Source organism: Palaemon carinicauda, chromosome 10, assembly GCF_036898095.1.
Source record: "Palaemon carinicauda isolate YSFRI2023 chromosome 10, ASM3689809v2, whole genome shotgun sequence".
Classification (NCBI taxonomy): domain Eukaryota; kingdom Metazoa; phylum Arthropoda; class Malacostraca; order Decapoda; family Palaemonidae; genus Palaemon; species Palaemon carinicauda.
The window spans coordinates 55,729,664-55,742,163 of record NC_090734.1 but is presented as its reverse complement, the minus strand read 5'-3'; positions in this window follow the sequence as shown (position 1 = coordinate 55,742,163).

Below are 12,500 nucleotides of genomic sequence, written 5' to 3'. Positions count from 1 at the left end.
GAAAGTTTAGCACTTTTCTTTGTTGGCCTTTTGGGAATCTGATCGATTAGCTGAATCTCTTGACAGACCTCACGAGCTCCTTTTAAATTCCCGTGGGAAAAGAAAGTTGATATGACTGAGGGCTTCGATGGATTTTAGCCATCGAAACCCTAGAGCTGGAGAAAGTCGAGACTTCTAGAAGCATATCTTGCATCTGTGATGTCCCAGGAACCGGGTCATCTCTATGAAGATGCTTAGGACTGTGAGTCTGATACGTATCTATTCTAGGATGAATGTTACTCTCCGTGACATAAATCCTAGGCAGGAGGAAGAGGGTTGGTTGACTGGAAGGTTCCAGAGGACACCTTTCAGGTCTGACAAGACTACGAACACCCTTAGTTGGAACAAGGTCCATATGTTCAGAAGGATTAACATTCAGAACTTGCCGTTTATTATGAACTTGTTGAGTGGCGACAGGTTAAGAATGACTCAGAGATTTCTTGAGTCCTTCTCGTGAACACAAAATAGCCTTCCCTGGAACTCGATGAGCCGTAGCTTCCTTACTACCTGTATGCTCTATAGCTCTCAGGTATACTCCTCCAGGAGGGTTTTGAACTGTAGGAGAAGGTAAGGAGATAATAGTAGGGACATTTCTGTATCCCATCAATGGCTCATCTTGAATAGGCTCTGGACCAAAGGATAGAAGGTCCTGCGATCCTGAGGGAATGTTCCTCCTAACCGAAGCGTCTTTAAGCTTCGAACTGTCAATAGGCTTAGACTTTTGACCATCTGACTGTAGCATCTTTTTCACTAGAATAATGGGCTTTTGTTGAGCAGCCCGGATATTTCCAGTATTTTCGATCTTCTTCTTAGGTTGGGGACCCACAACCACAGAAGATTTTCTCTTTGAGGGAATGCCCCATGTTTGGGGAAGACTTATGTTTTCCATGGTGGCATTCTTAATTACTTCCTTAATGACCTCTTATGGGAAGAGGTCTTTACCCCAGATGTTGGAAGATAATAGCTTCCTTGTTTCTTGTTTCACTGTTGCAGCAGCAAACACAAACTCTCTACATGCTCTCCAAGCCTTCACAAAGGCGTAAAGGTCCTTTACCAAGGTAGCCATATGGATTTTGGGTAAGACCATGAGCATGTCTGGGGTGTTTTCGTAGGTTGAACACAACTCTATGTAGTTTTGTAGAGAAAGGGACGTCGCCATTCTCTCCTTTGACTCGTGTTCATTAAACAAGAGCAAATCGCACAATTTAGGGAGACATACATTGAATTGTCGACTTGCGACATCCTTGTCTATTTTTTCCACTGAAAATGTCAAATGGACTTCCTTCCAATCCTTTTCCTGTCCGGGAAAAGCTGGTGACAAAGGGTTGCACTCATCGAGTGTGGGACATGACTCACCCGCCTCTACAGCTTTAATAACGGAAGTAAAAGCCTTCCCCATAAAGGGGAAGGAGAGTGAAGCAGGAGCAAGATAGGAAGGGTGTATGTTATTCAGTGAGAATACCATCGTCTCTGAATAACCCGCCTTCTTCAGATTACCTGAAAGGATAGTCTGTGCCTTATCATGGTAAAAAATCATGACCTCCTATTGTTCCGTTCCTCTTCTTGTCTTTGGTTCGAACCTCAGTCGAACCCAACAATTAGTGAAAGCCTCAAAGCTTGGCCAAAATTGGATTTTGTCCAAAGGAACAGTACCTATTTTCTTTGAGATGAAGAGATTGCCATTTGAAATCAACATCTGCTCCGAAAACCTCCAGGGATTGGTTATGGAGCATGAAGGAAGGTCTTGATTCATGGGTCGTTTAACTGACCTGTGGGAAGCAACAAGAGGAGCTTTACGAGGTTCTATCTTTTGTTTTACTTCCTGCATTTTGCTTTGTTTACTAAAGCTCTCTATCTGATTTTTCAGTTGGATACATAATTTTACCACATTATCCAATAAAGGGGTAAAAGACGAAGAAGTTGACATCAATGGCTATTTAGCCGGCAGAGGCGGAGGAAAGTCCGACACAACATATTTTTCTTCTACCTTAGGGCACTTCTTGCCCTCGATCCCAAAGGTTTTCTCGTCATCAGGGAACGTAGTTGACTCCTGAGGCACTACTATTTCCTCACTTACCTCTGGAAATAATAGCTTACACATCCTATCATTAGGTAGGAAAGGTCCCGGAGAGATCTTTTGGAAGCTCTCACCCAGTTACGTAACTTATACTGCGCTATATCCTTAGTCTCTGTTGACTTGGGATTATCAAAACCTTCAGAAATCAACGTCCAACATATATTGTAACCCTGTGAGTTCCAATAATGTAGGAATCCGGAAATAATATTGCAGGGGGCATGCAACCTGCAAGTATTATGACCGTAAAAGTCCTTACCATTGGCTCTGCAGCGGACTGCCGTACAAGGTATCTGGTGTTCCTTCTGTAAAGAAAGGAAAACCAAATGAGTATACAATGGATTATTACTTTAATAATCAACATGTAAATGTCATCCACAACAGAATAGCTTAGGATAGAAGCTATAAAGGGATAGTAGGAGATACATACCTGTATACCTCCTCGAACAAATGCTGCTACCTCCCCTCAGTATTAACTTACATGGAGCTTTCTCTGTGAGAAAATCCAAATAGAAGGGTTTTTTTCTTTTTACCCTTAGGGGTAGAGAAGTATCAATTAACTATCCCAAAATAGTTAATACTGTGGGGTCAGGATGACTGATTTCAAATCAGACTATTGAAGAAATTATTCCTTCAATATATAAGCGGTATCAGCAGAAAACTTGCTGAAGGATACCCAAGGTAAGTTAGGAAATACTACTATATTATGGTACTGTAGTTTCTAATTTGCAAAAGTCTAAATTGCAAAATATCGACTTCTGTACCTATATAAAGCAGTCTTATCATTATTCTGCCTACAAGGCAGCATTTGACAGTAGGGTCCATCTAGCACTAGATGGAACAGGAAAATAAAGACATATAATTGTACATCCTACTAGGGACATTTGCTGTAGTCTTCCTATTATATCAAATCATAGAGTTTCCTGATCAGGGAGACTCAAAGAAAAAGGGTTGTACCCTTTATGGGATAGGAGTGTATTACTTTTGCCTGAAGTATTTAATAGTGCTGGATAATCCTAAACTGATTTCTAATCAGGATATTCAAAAAATCATATTCATTCAATATAGGATTAGGGTCAGCAATGGCCCGAATTGGATATCCAAAATATATTGGAAATAACCACTAGTATAAGAAATATAGTAGTTTTCTGTCTACAGTATATTCTATACTGAGATATACTGGCTATCTGTATAACCTATACAGCAGTATATCCGGCATGTTGCCGGTCTGGCTAGGATATGTCTGCATACCTTGCAGACCTAGCGAGACAGAGAGAGAGAGACAGTATGGAAAAAAGGGCTATCCTTTACTGTAACTATATACAGTAATTAAGGAAAGAAACTCGATTTTTGGGTCAAAATCACGAATTTTAGTTTTACAGCTCTCCATTAGCCTCAAGGTGTGTACTGTTGCCAGACGAAAGATGAAAGCAATCTGGAGTATTTTAGTAGGTAAAAATTGCAGTTTTGTGCATGCATATGCTAACCCAAGGATCTACCTGACAGCCCTATCATCCAGCGACCTAGTTATTTTGCAATTGGTTTTTTTGATATTGGATTGTATTTTGCTTTTTACAGTACGATATTTTTTCCTTTCTACGTGAAAGCACACACTTTCACTTTCACTTTCACTTTTGACTCTACAAGGCAGGGCTTACCCGATCAATATAGTGAGTTGGTGTGTCCGCACATGTGCTCTCAGTCTCGATCAGCTAACGTCTGTTTATATAGTGTTTTTTCTAGTTTTTGGCAACTAATCATGCCTAAGAGGAAGTGGTCTAACTTGTGTTTAGTGTCTGCTAAAAACATGTAGAATTTAAATGAAAAGAGGAGACAGAAAATTGAGGAAAACAAAAGAAAAAACCTTGTAGAGGAGGAAAACGTGGTAGTCTCTTCTCAGTGATTGTAGCAGCAAAATTAAACTTGATTTTGAAAGACAGAATTTAGATGTTACTTTGATTACTAAGTGTAAATGTGAAGAACCTGAAAACATATCATGGAAAAGATACTGCCACTTTTGCCTACCATATTGCAGCAATTGAGCACAATGTAGGATACATTGCTGGCTCATTAATCCCAGTAATGAAAGATGCAACAAAGCAATGTCTAAAAACTCTAACACTAAAAGAAAAAAGAAGAAAGAGCATATCTATTGCTCCACCAAAAAAGAAAACGAAAGTATATGCAAGCAGAGGAGATGCATATCAGCCAGGAGCCAGTTAGGGTACTAAACCTGGCAACAATGAGTAGACTGGCATACTATGAACCCCCCCCCCCCCTTGCAACAATAGAAAAATAACCATTTCTAAAAGAGGGGATAATATCTTTTTATAAAAGAGGGGACCAGGAGCATTAAACACTTTCCAGATCAGCTTTACCAACAAATGTGAGTACATCAAAACTTTAAACTGTTATTTCTCAAAATGGTATTTTTCGTTATCAATTTGCTAACTACCTCCTTAGTTATGGACCATTTTTTAAATTAAAAAAAGTATTATAATTTTGGATGATTGTTGAAATAGAAAAAAAGACAAGATTTTTCCTATCGCCCCCCCAAAAAAAATTAATTTGAAAATTATTTTTTTTTGACATTTTTTTTATGAAATGGAACAAAAAACATAGCAAAATTTGAAAAAATGCACCTTTTTTTGTATTGTATATACTATAAGCACTATGTTGGTTTTTAAATTTTTAAAATTGATTCATAAATAAGGGAGGAGATGGATTATGAAAATAAGAGAAAAAGTCCAAAAAACAAGATAAAAACAATAATAAAAAACTATTCAACTTAGGGAGACTAAAATTGGCTGAAGTAATGTGTGCACATAGATGCATATTCTGTGCAAATTTCAATGTCATAGTGCCAAAATAACCCCCACCTTGAGTTTCTTCCCTTAAGGAAGAAAAGTCTAATAGACTACCTTTTTTCCGAAAGAAGGTTCTAATAGAAGGGGAGAATGTAACATTCAGGCTTCTATATAGCTACAGTACTGTTGCCGGCAACCCTCCGACAGTACTGGTACAGTCGGCGCGCCGCGTTGCCGGCCCTGCCAGCAGCATACAGGCAACAGTACCTATAGCTACAGTCTAAGGGAGGACTGAGAACCTCGGGGACAGAAGGGACTAACCACTCACAGTATCATGGGTGCCACTGCCGGCCAGGACGGCAACTGGCGACAGTCCATGAATGTCGGTAGCCATCTTAGTTTCTGGCCAGGCCAGCAAAAGGCTATCATGCCGACAACCGCCGACAACGTCGGCAACCGCCGGCAACGTCGGCAGCTGCCAACAGTCCATGACTGTCGGCAGACATCTTGGTTGCCGGCCAGGCCGACAGGCGGCAGTATACTCTGCCGTCAGCCAAGATGAGAGAGGTAGTCTGGTTGCATCCAGCACTCTACCGATAAGGTAAGGATGCAGGATGTCAGCCTAACAGACAATGGATAAACCATTAAAAGGGATAGAGGGGAAGGGGAAAGGGTCCTGTAACAATTGTGAAAGGAACTGTCAAACTTGACAGTCCTAGCACCTATAAAAGGAAGTCTGTTTCTGTATGGTATCAACAGAATCCGGGTGCTACACTCTAAAAAATTAAGGGTATAAAAGGGGTAATAAAAGGGTATTTCTAGTGGTTAAAATAGCATACCCTATCGGGGTATATAAGAACTATAATATACCCTTTACAATATACCCATATCAAGGGTATAACATATACTTGAGATACCCTTACTTAGGGGTGTATTGTAGGTAAAGAATACCCTTTTACAGGGTATTCTATACGACATAAATACCCGTGTATATTAATTATAATTTTATAATTAATATCTATTCCACCATTATATAGGTGTAGTTATAGCTTATAAGTATATAAAGTAATAAGGTCAATGATTTTAAAAGCTTGCTTTATCATTTTATTATTTCCATTACACTTGAAAATCAAAAGTATATATATATAATATATAAAGAGTGATGGCAGAAGCTGCAAAGCAAACCGTACGCAGAAATCTGTGAAAAGAAAATATTTGTTAGTGTGTGTGTGCCTAAATATATATATATATATATATATATATATATATATATATATATATATATATATATATATATATATATATATATATATATATATATATATATATATATATATATATATATATATATATATATAGAAAAGAAAGGAAAAAATATCATGCATAAATACCTAACTGTCTGCTACCTCAAGTCAAACTGATTAAGAAATCGCTGGCGTCAGTGTTTGCTTACAGACTACTCGTAATCGTAATTTTATTAACGTTTAGCTGAATAAGTTGTTTATGGTTTTTTTTCCTCCCAGACAGCTTGACGCTCTCTCTCTCTCTCTCTCTCTCTCTCTCTCTCTCTCTCTCTCTCTCTCTCTCTCTCTCTCTCTCTCTCTCATAATTAAGTACTGATGATAATTTCTTACTTATTTTCCTCGGTGGTAGTAATAAGGATTTTTTAGACTATCACAGCCTGAATGCAAAACTAATGATGATGTCTGACAATTTTTATTCGTAACCACTGTTTATGCTTGCATAGATGGACAGTTAGTGTTCTTACCTTGTTTAACAGATGAAATGCAGTGTAGATATTATAATCCTGATGACGCTAATTGGAGCAATTTATCTTCACTGCAGAGCAGACCAGAGTCCAGACGCCACTGAAATTTCCCGCCAAATTCGTGGGCTCGCGAAGAATCTCGAGACGGCAACAATACAAATTGCCAAGTACCGCATTTTGTAGGAACTTGCTTCAAAACTATCCATAACTCAAAACCAATATGTTGTTAGTAACTTTTTTGGTGCATTACACTATCAGTGTAACAATATAGTGATTTCATACAGAGTAAAAGTTCATTTCATGACATGATCACACAAACTTACCAAGCCCATTTTAAGACAAAGTACAATAGAGGGTATATTATTCACAAAAAATACCCTGCCTCCTGGTGTAGAGGGGTATTTTTGAGCCTTAGGGTGTTTTACATGTATATAAACCCCAGCTCAATCGTTATACCCTTTCTGTACCTTGAACTTTTTACAGTGTAGGAGAGACTCAGTTCTCCAACCCAGAGACTGCCGACACAGTCAAGGGGAGGGGGAGGCACTGCGCCTCCGCCCACAAAGAGAATCAGGATTCCAGTGCCACGTTATCTTAGGCTAAAAGGGAATTACTTTCAGCCCAGGGAACTGTGGCACAGGACTAGTCTTTTAGTCGCAAGGAGAAAATGGTATACTATCATAACCAAAGCAACTACGGAGGACTAACCTCCATTGTCGGCAACCTTGTCGGCAGGGGAGTAAAGGTATCCTACAACCAATTCACCCTGTCGGAAGGTCAACGACAAAAGACTAAATACTCTGAGATTCTGACCAAATCCCAAAACCTGCTGGTATATCCACAACCAAAGGTTAAGGGGATAGACAGAAACCAAACCCCAGGTCAGCCATGTCTGAATAATATTCAGGCACGGCCATAAGGGTTGTAGTCTGGGACTAGACTCAGAGGGATAGGGATTACCTTTAAGTCTCCGAAGAGACGTGAGAAGTTTCATAACATTACAGGAGGTATCAGTCTCCAATGGAATGAAAACAAAACACAAAGGTAATCGGGGAATGTCGAACATATAGACAGAGTCTAGGTTAGGGTAACCTAGCTAGACGAGTTCTCGGTTACTTAAATCACCAAAGCTCTAACTATACGATCGACAGAGGAAAAATGAAATAATTATGCATAAAATCACATCTTCACAAAAATATGCCTAAATAGCTAATTAATTAAAAGAATTAAATAAAGCTATTTAAAAACTGGAAGTCGTTCCGTTAACTAAATAACGCAAGCCTAAGAACGACAGCGCCCATGGCGCCTCCAGTAAATTACCTAGCTCTAAAAACACAATAAATACTCAATATCATTGAGAAACAAGAGCTAAAACATATTCAAGGTAAAGACCCGATACTCGAATTTCCGAAGGCGGAAAAAGATGAAGAAAGCATAATAATAATCCTTTAACCATTCAAAATAATTCCAATCACTGGAAAATACCACCGAGCGAAATCGCTACAAATAAAGGAATGACCATAATCGTAAGGATGGCGCTGTTGTACTATCGATAGTAGTTGGGAACAGGAAGGACCTTTGAAGGGCCCTCCTTTTATTTTTGCCACACCTCCTCGAACGTGAAACTCTATCTGGGGTGCAGATTGCTATGAGGTGTGCCATTCTGTCCTTACGCGATATCCCTTCTTAAAATTTTAAGGGATATTCGCTCCAGGAGTTAGAATTCTGGGTACCTTCGGTAAATTCTCTGGGATATATCACTGTAGTCACATATAACCTAGGAAGCTATTATTGAAGGAACTTCCATTAGCACGACATGGCTTGAGCATTATATATATATATATATATATATATATATATATATATATTAGCCCAGCGGCATAGTAAGAAATATGAAACCAATTGTTCAAATTGTTCTAAAAGCACCAAAATTGGCACACATGTGGATTAATACATTCTGAACAATTTTGGATATGGAGGCATTCAAGATTCTCCCCGTAGCACATTTGGCGGCCATTTTTCAAAATGGCCGCTATTTACCATTAGCGTCATTGAATATGTACCATAATTTGTCTTTTTGTGGATGCTAAAGGTGATAAGTGTGCTAGAGGTGATAAGTATTGTACAATTACACATACTTCTGTGCTTACCAAATAATTTGGCTACCATTTCACAAGAAAATGAATTTTACTTTGCAGCGGCAGCGTTGGTGGCAGTGACGGCGGCTGCAGTAATAGTATAGTGTTGATAGTCATGGTGCTTGTAGTAGTAACTTGTGGTAACATGGTGGTGTTTTGTGTCTTTGCAGGTGAGGCAGCAGCAGCACCACCTGACATCAGAGACGCGTTGTTCCAGACTGCAGCCATGGCAAAGAAGTTCCAACTGGTCGATACTTTTGAGCAACGTACTCCCACAACACCTCCTGAGACAAACTGGAAGCTGTGTCTTGTATGTCAAGAGGAGACAACAGAGTCACTTGGCTGCCCAGTACTGTCTAAACGCCGAGACCCCGGGAGTGGATACACGACAATGGCTGCAAACTTGGTCAAATTTGATGAACTCGGAGAACTGCCAAGAACTGTTCAGTTACAGAGACTAGATGAAGGACAAGGTGTTGAGGCGACAATGGTTGCCCACCAGGCCAAGTGGCATAAAACATGTATGCTCAAATACAATAACACAATGCTACGAAGAGCAGAGAAGAGACGCATCGCAAGCAGCTCAGCATTTGATAATACTGACAATGTCCAGGCCAAGCGCGCCAGAACACACTCTTCAGAAGCCACTACCAGCGGCACCTCCTGCTTTTTCTGTGGAAAGTCTGGCACAGAGACCCTACATGAAGTAACAACCTTCCAGGTGGACACACGCGTACGGAAGTGTGCAGCGCAAGTTGGGGACAATGAACTCATAGCCAGGCTCAGCATGGGTGATATGGTGGCTCTGGAGGCCAAGTACCATTCCAAGTGTTTGTTGGCTCTTTACTATCGTGCAAAGACCACTGTAGAAGCCGAGCAGAAAACTGACCATGAAGGTGTAATGTCAAGAATCGTACTGGCTGAACTGGTCCTGTATATCGAGGAAACCCACCTAGAAGAGGGCACCACCCCAGTCTTCAGACTCGCAGAACTTGTAAAGCTATACACAACAAGAATGGAACAGCTCGGGGTTGTTTTGTGCCAGAAAGTTAATAGCACAAGGCTGAAAGAGCGCCTGTTAGCCCAGATACCAGGCCTGAGATCCCACAGCAAAGGCCGAGATGTTTTACTAGCGTTTGATGAAGACATTGGTGAAGCGCTAGGCAAAGCCTGCGAGCAAGACTGTGACACTGAGGCAGTTCGCCTTGCGCGTGCTGCACAGATAGTTCGTCGATATATGTTTGAAGACACTTACCAATTCCGTGGATCATTCCCGGGCGGCTGTCAGGAGGACTCTGTGCCAAACGTACTAGTTGCAATGGTAAATATGGTGCTGGATGGCCCCACCATCAAGAATCAAAGCCATTCCTCTTCAACACAAGCAGCTCTTTCCATTGCGCAGCTTCTCAAGTTCAACAGTGTCAAGCAAAGTCGGAAGCAGGGAGCAACCAAGACACAGGAGCCTCCAGCTGTCAGACACAGTACGTCTCAAGAAACTCCTCTTCCAACCTATGTTGGGCTGATGCTGTATGCTGAAACACGCAAGAGAGGACTTGTGGACAAGCTCTTCTCTCTGGGCCTAAGCATCTCATATGACAGAGTCCTACGTCTTTCTGCCCAGATGGGAAACAGCGTGTGTCAGCTGTACCGCATAGAGGAAGTGGTCTGCCCGCCTACCCTGCGTAGCAATGTGTTCACAACTGCGGCTGTGGACAACATTGACCACAACCCAAGTGCCACCACAGCCAAGAACTCATTCCATGGAACAGGAATCTCGCTTTTTCAACACCCAACGTGTGCAGATGAGGGAGTGGATCGTAGCATTGCTCTCACTGGGCATGATACTGGATCAAAGACGGTTGAGCCTCTACCAGAATATTACACGGATGTACGTCCTGTTGCTTCTTCTGTCAAAGGGCAAATGATCCCAGCTACTTCTGTGACCTCTCTTAGACGCCACAACTGTGAGCAGCACATAGAAGATGAGTATATGTGGCTGGAGAACACGAGAAGTGTTCTCAAAGATGATGTTGAGGCCTGTGAAAACACATCATGGGCTGCATACCATGCAAGGCACCAAGATCCAAAGCAACCAGTCATCACACCAACGTCCCTGCTTCCCTTGTTCCAGGAGAGTGCTCACACTGTGGCAATGATCAGACACTCTATTGATGTAGTCAGGAGTGCAGTTAAACATCTCAACCCAGGCCAAACTCCAGTTCTGACTTGCGACCAGCCACTATTCACTCTAGCAAAACAGATCCAGTGGAAGTGGCCAAACACATATGGAGAAGACCAACTGGTGGTGATGTTTGGGGGGTTGCATATTGAGATGACGGCAATGAAGACCCTGGGTGACTGGTTGCAGGGAAGTGGGTGGACCCAAGCACTGGTACAAGCAGAGATCACAACTGAAGGAATAGCAGACTCATTTCTTCGAGCAGCTCACGTCACACGCACCAGAAGAGCACACCAAGTCACAGCGGCTGCGTTGTATAATCTCCAACGGCGTGCCTATGACAAGTACAGCACCACCAATACAGAAGATGATGAGCACCCTGAAAGCTTCGAAGACTGGTGCAGTCAGAGAGAACAGAGTTATCCGCAGTTTCAGTACTGGTCAACAGTCTTGGCACTGGAGCTGTCCACTCTGATCTATGTGCGATCTCTGAGAGAAGCCAATTTTAGCATGTACGTGGATGCTCTGACAGAACTGGCTCCGTGGTTCTTCGCACTAGACCACACGAACTATGCCCGATGGATAACAGTGCATCTACGGGACATGGCAGAACTGGCAAACAAACATCCAGACGTCTTTACAGAGTTTAGCAAGGGACACTTCATAGTCCAGAAGACCAAGAGGATCTTTTCAGCAATCCCTCTTGACCAAGGACATGAGCAGAACGACGCGTATGTCAAGGGTGATGGAGGAGCCATCGGCCTCACAGACAATCCAACTGCACTGAGGCGCTGGATGGTTGCCGGACCGGAGGTTGCTAGAGTGATTGTGGAATTTGACGACTTCAATCTGCATCCACACGATCAAGAGGAGACACGTCACCACGAAGAGACACCAAGTGTGCAGAACACTTTTGCCAGAGATGTGCGCTCACTCGTGGCCGTCATTGAAGAGCTGGGCAACCCTTTCGAGGAGGACAGTCAGGACTTGCTGGTGCTCGACACAAAGGAGATCGCAGACCCTGCAGTCATAGAAACAGTCCGTAACGCCAAGCAGATTGGCCAAGACCAGTTTGAAGCATTCTCAAAGGAATGCATCGTGGACAGAACCAAGTCCATTGAGGTGGCAATCCACCGGAACAAGCTACCACTGTTTGCGACCAAGAGAGGACCCAATATACCCAAAGGAAAAGAACAGGTCAAATCTCTGAAGAATGATGTTGTGCTCTTCGCACGATTATATATCGGCTGCCAGACCCGTGATGGGAATCTAGAAGAGTTCTTCAGGCATGAAAATCAGCAATGCCCTCCAGCTTTATCTGACGGAGGGAGACTGTACCTAGGGAGCAAGAGTGACTTGCTGGTGTGCCTTGAAGGCCATGCTGAGCCTCAGTTTGAAGCTCCTACTGTCACTGCTGTTGTCCTCGATGGAGCAGTAATCGTACAGATGTTGAAGCCGGGTACTGCCAACACGTTCGAGGAATATGCACAGCAAG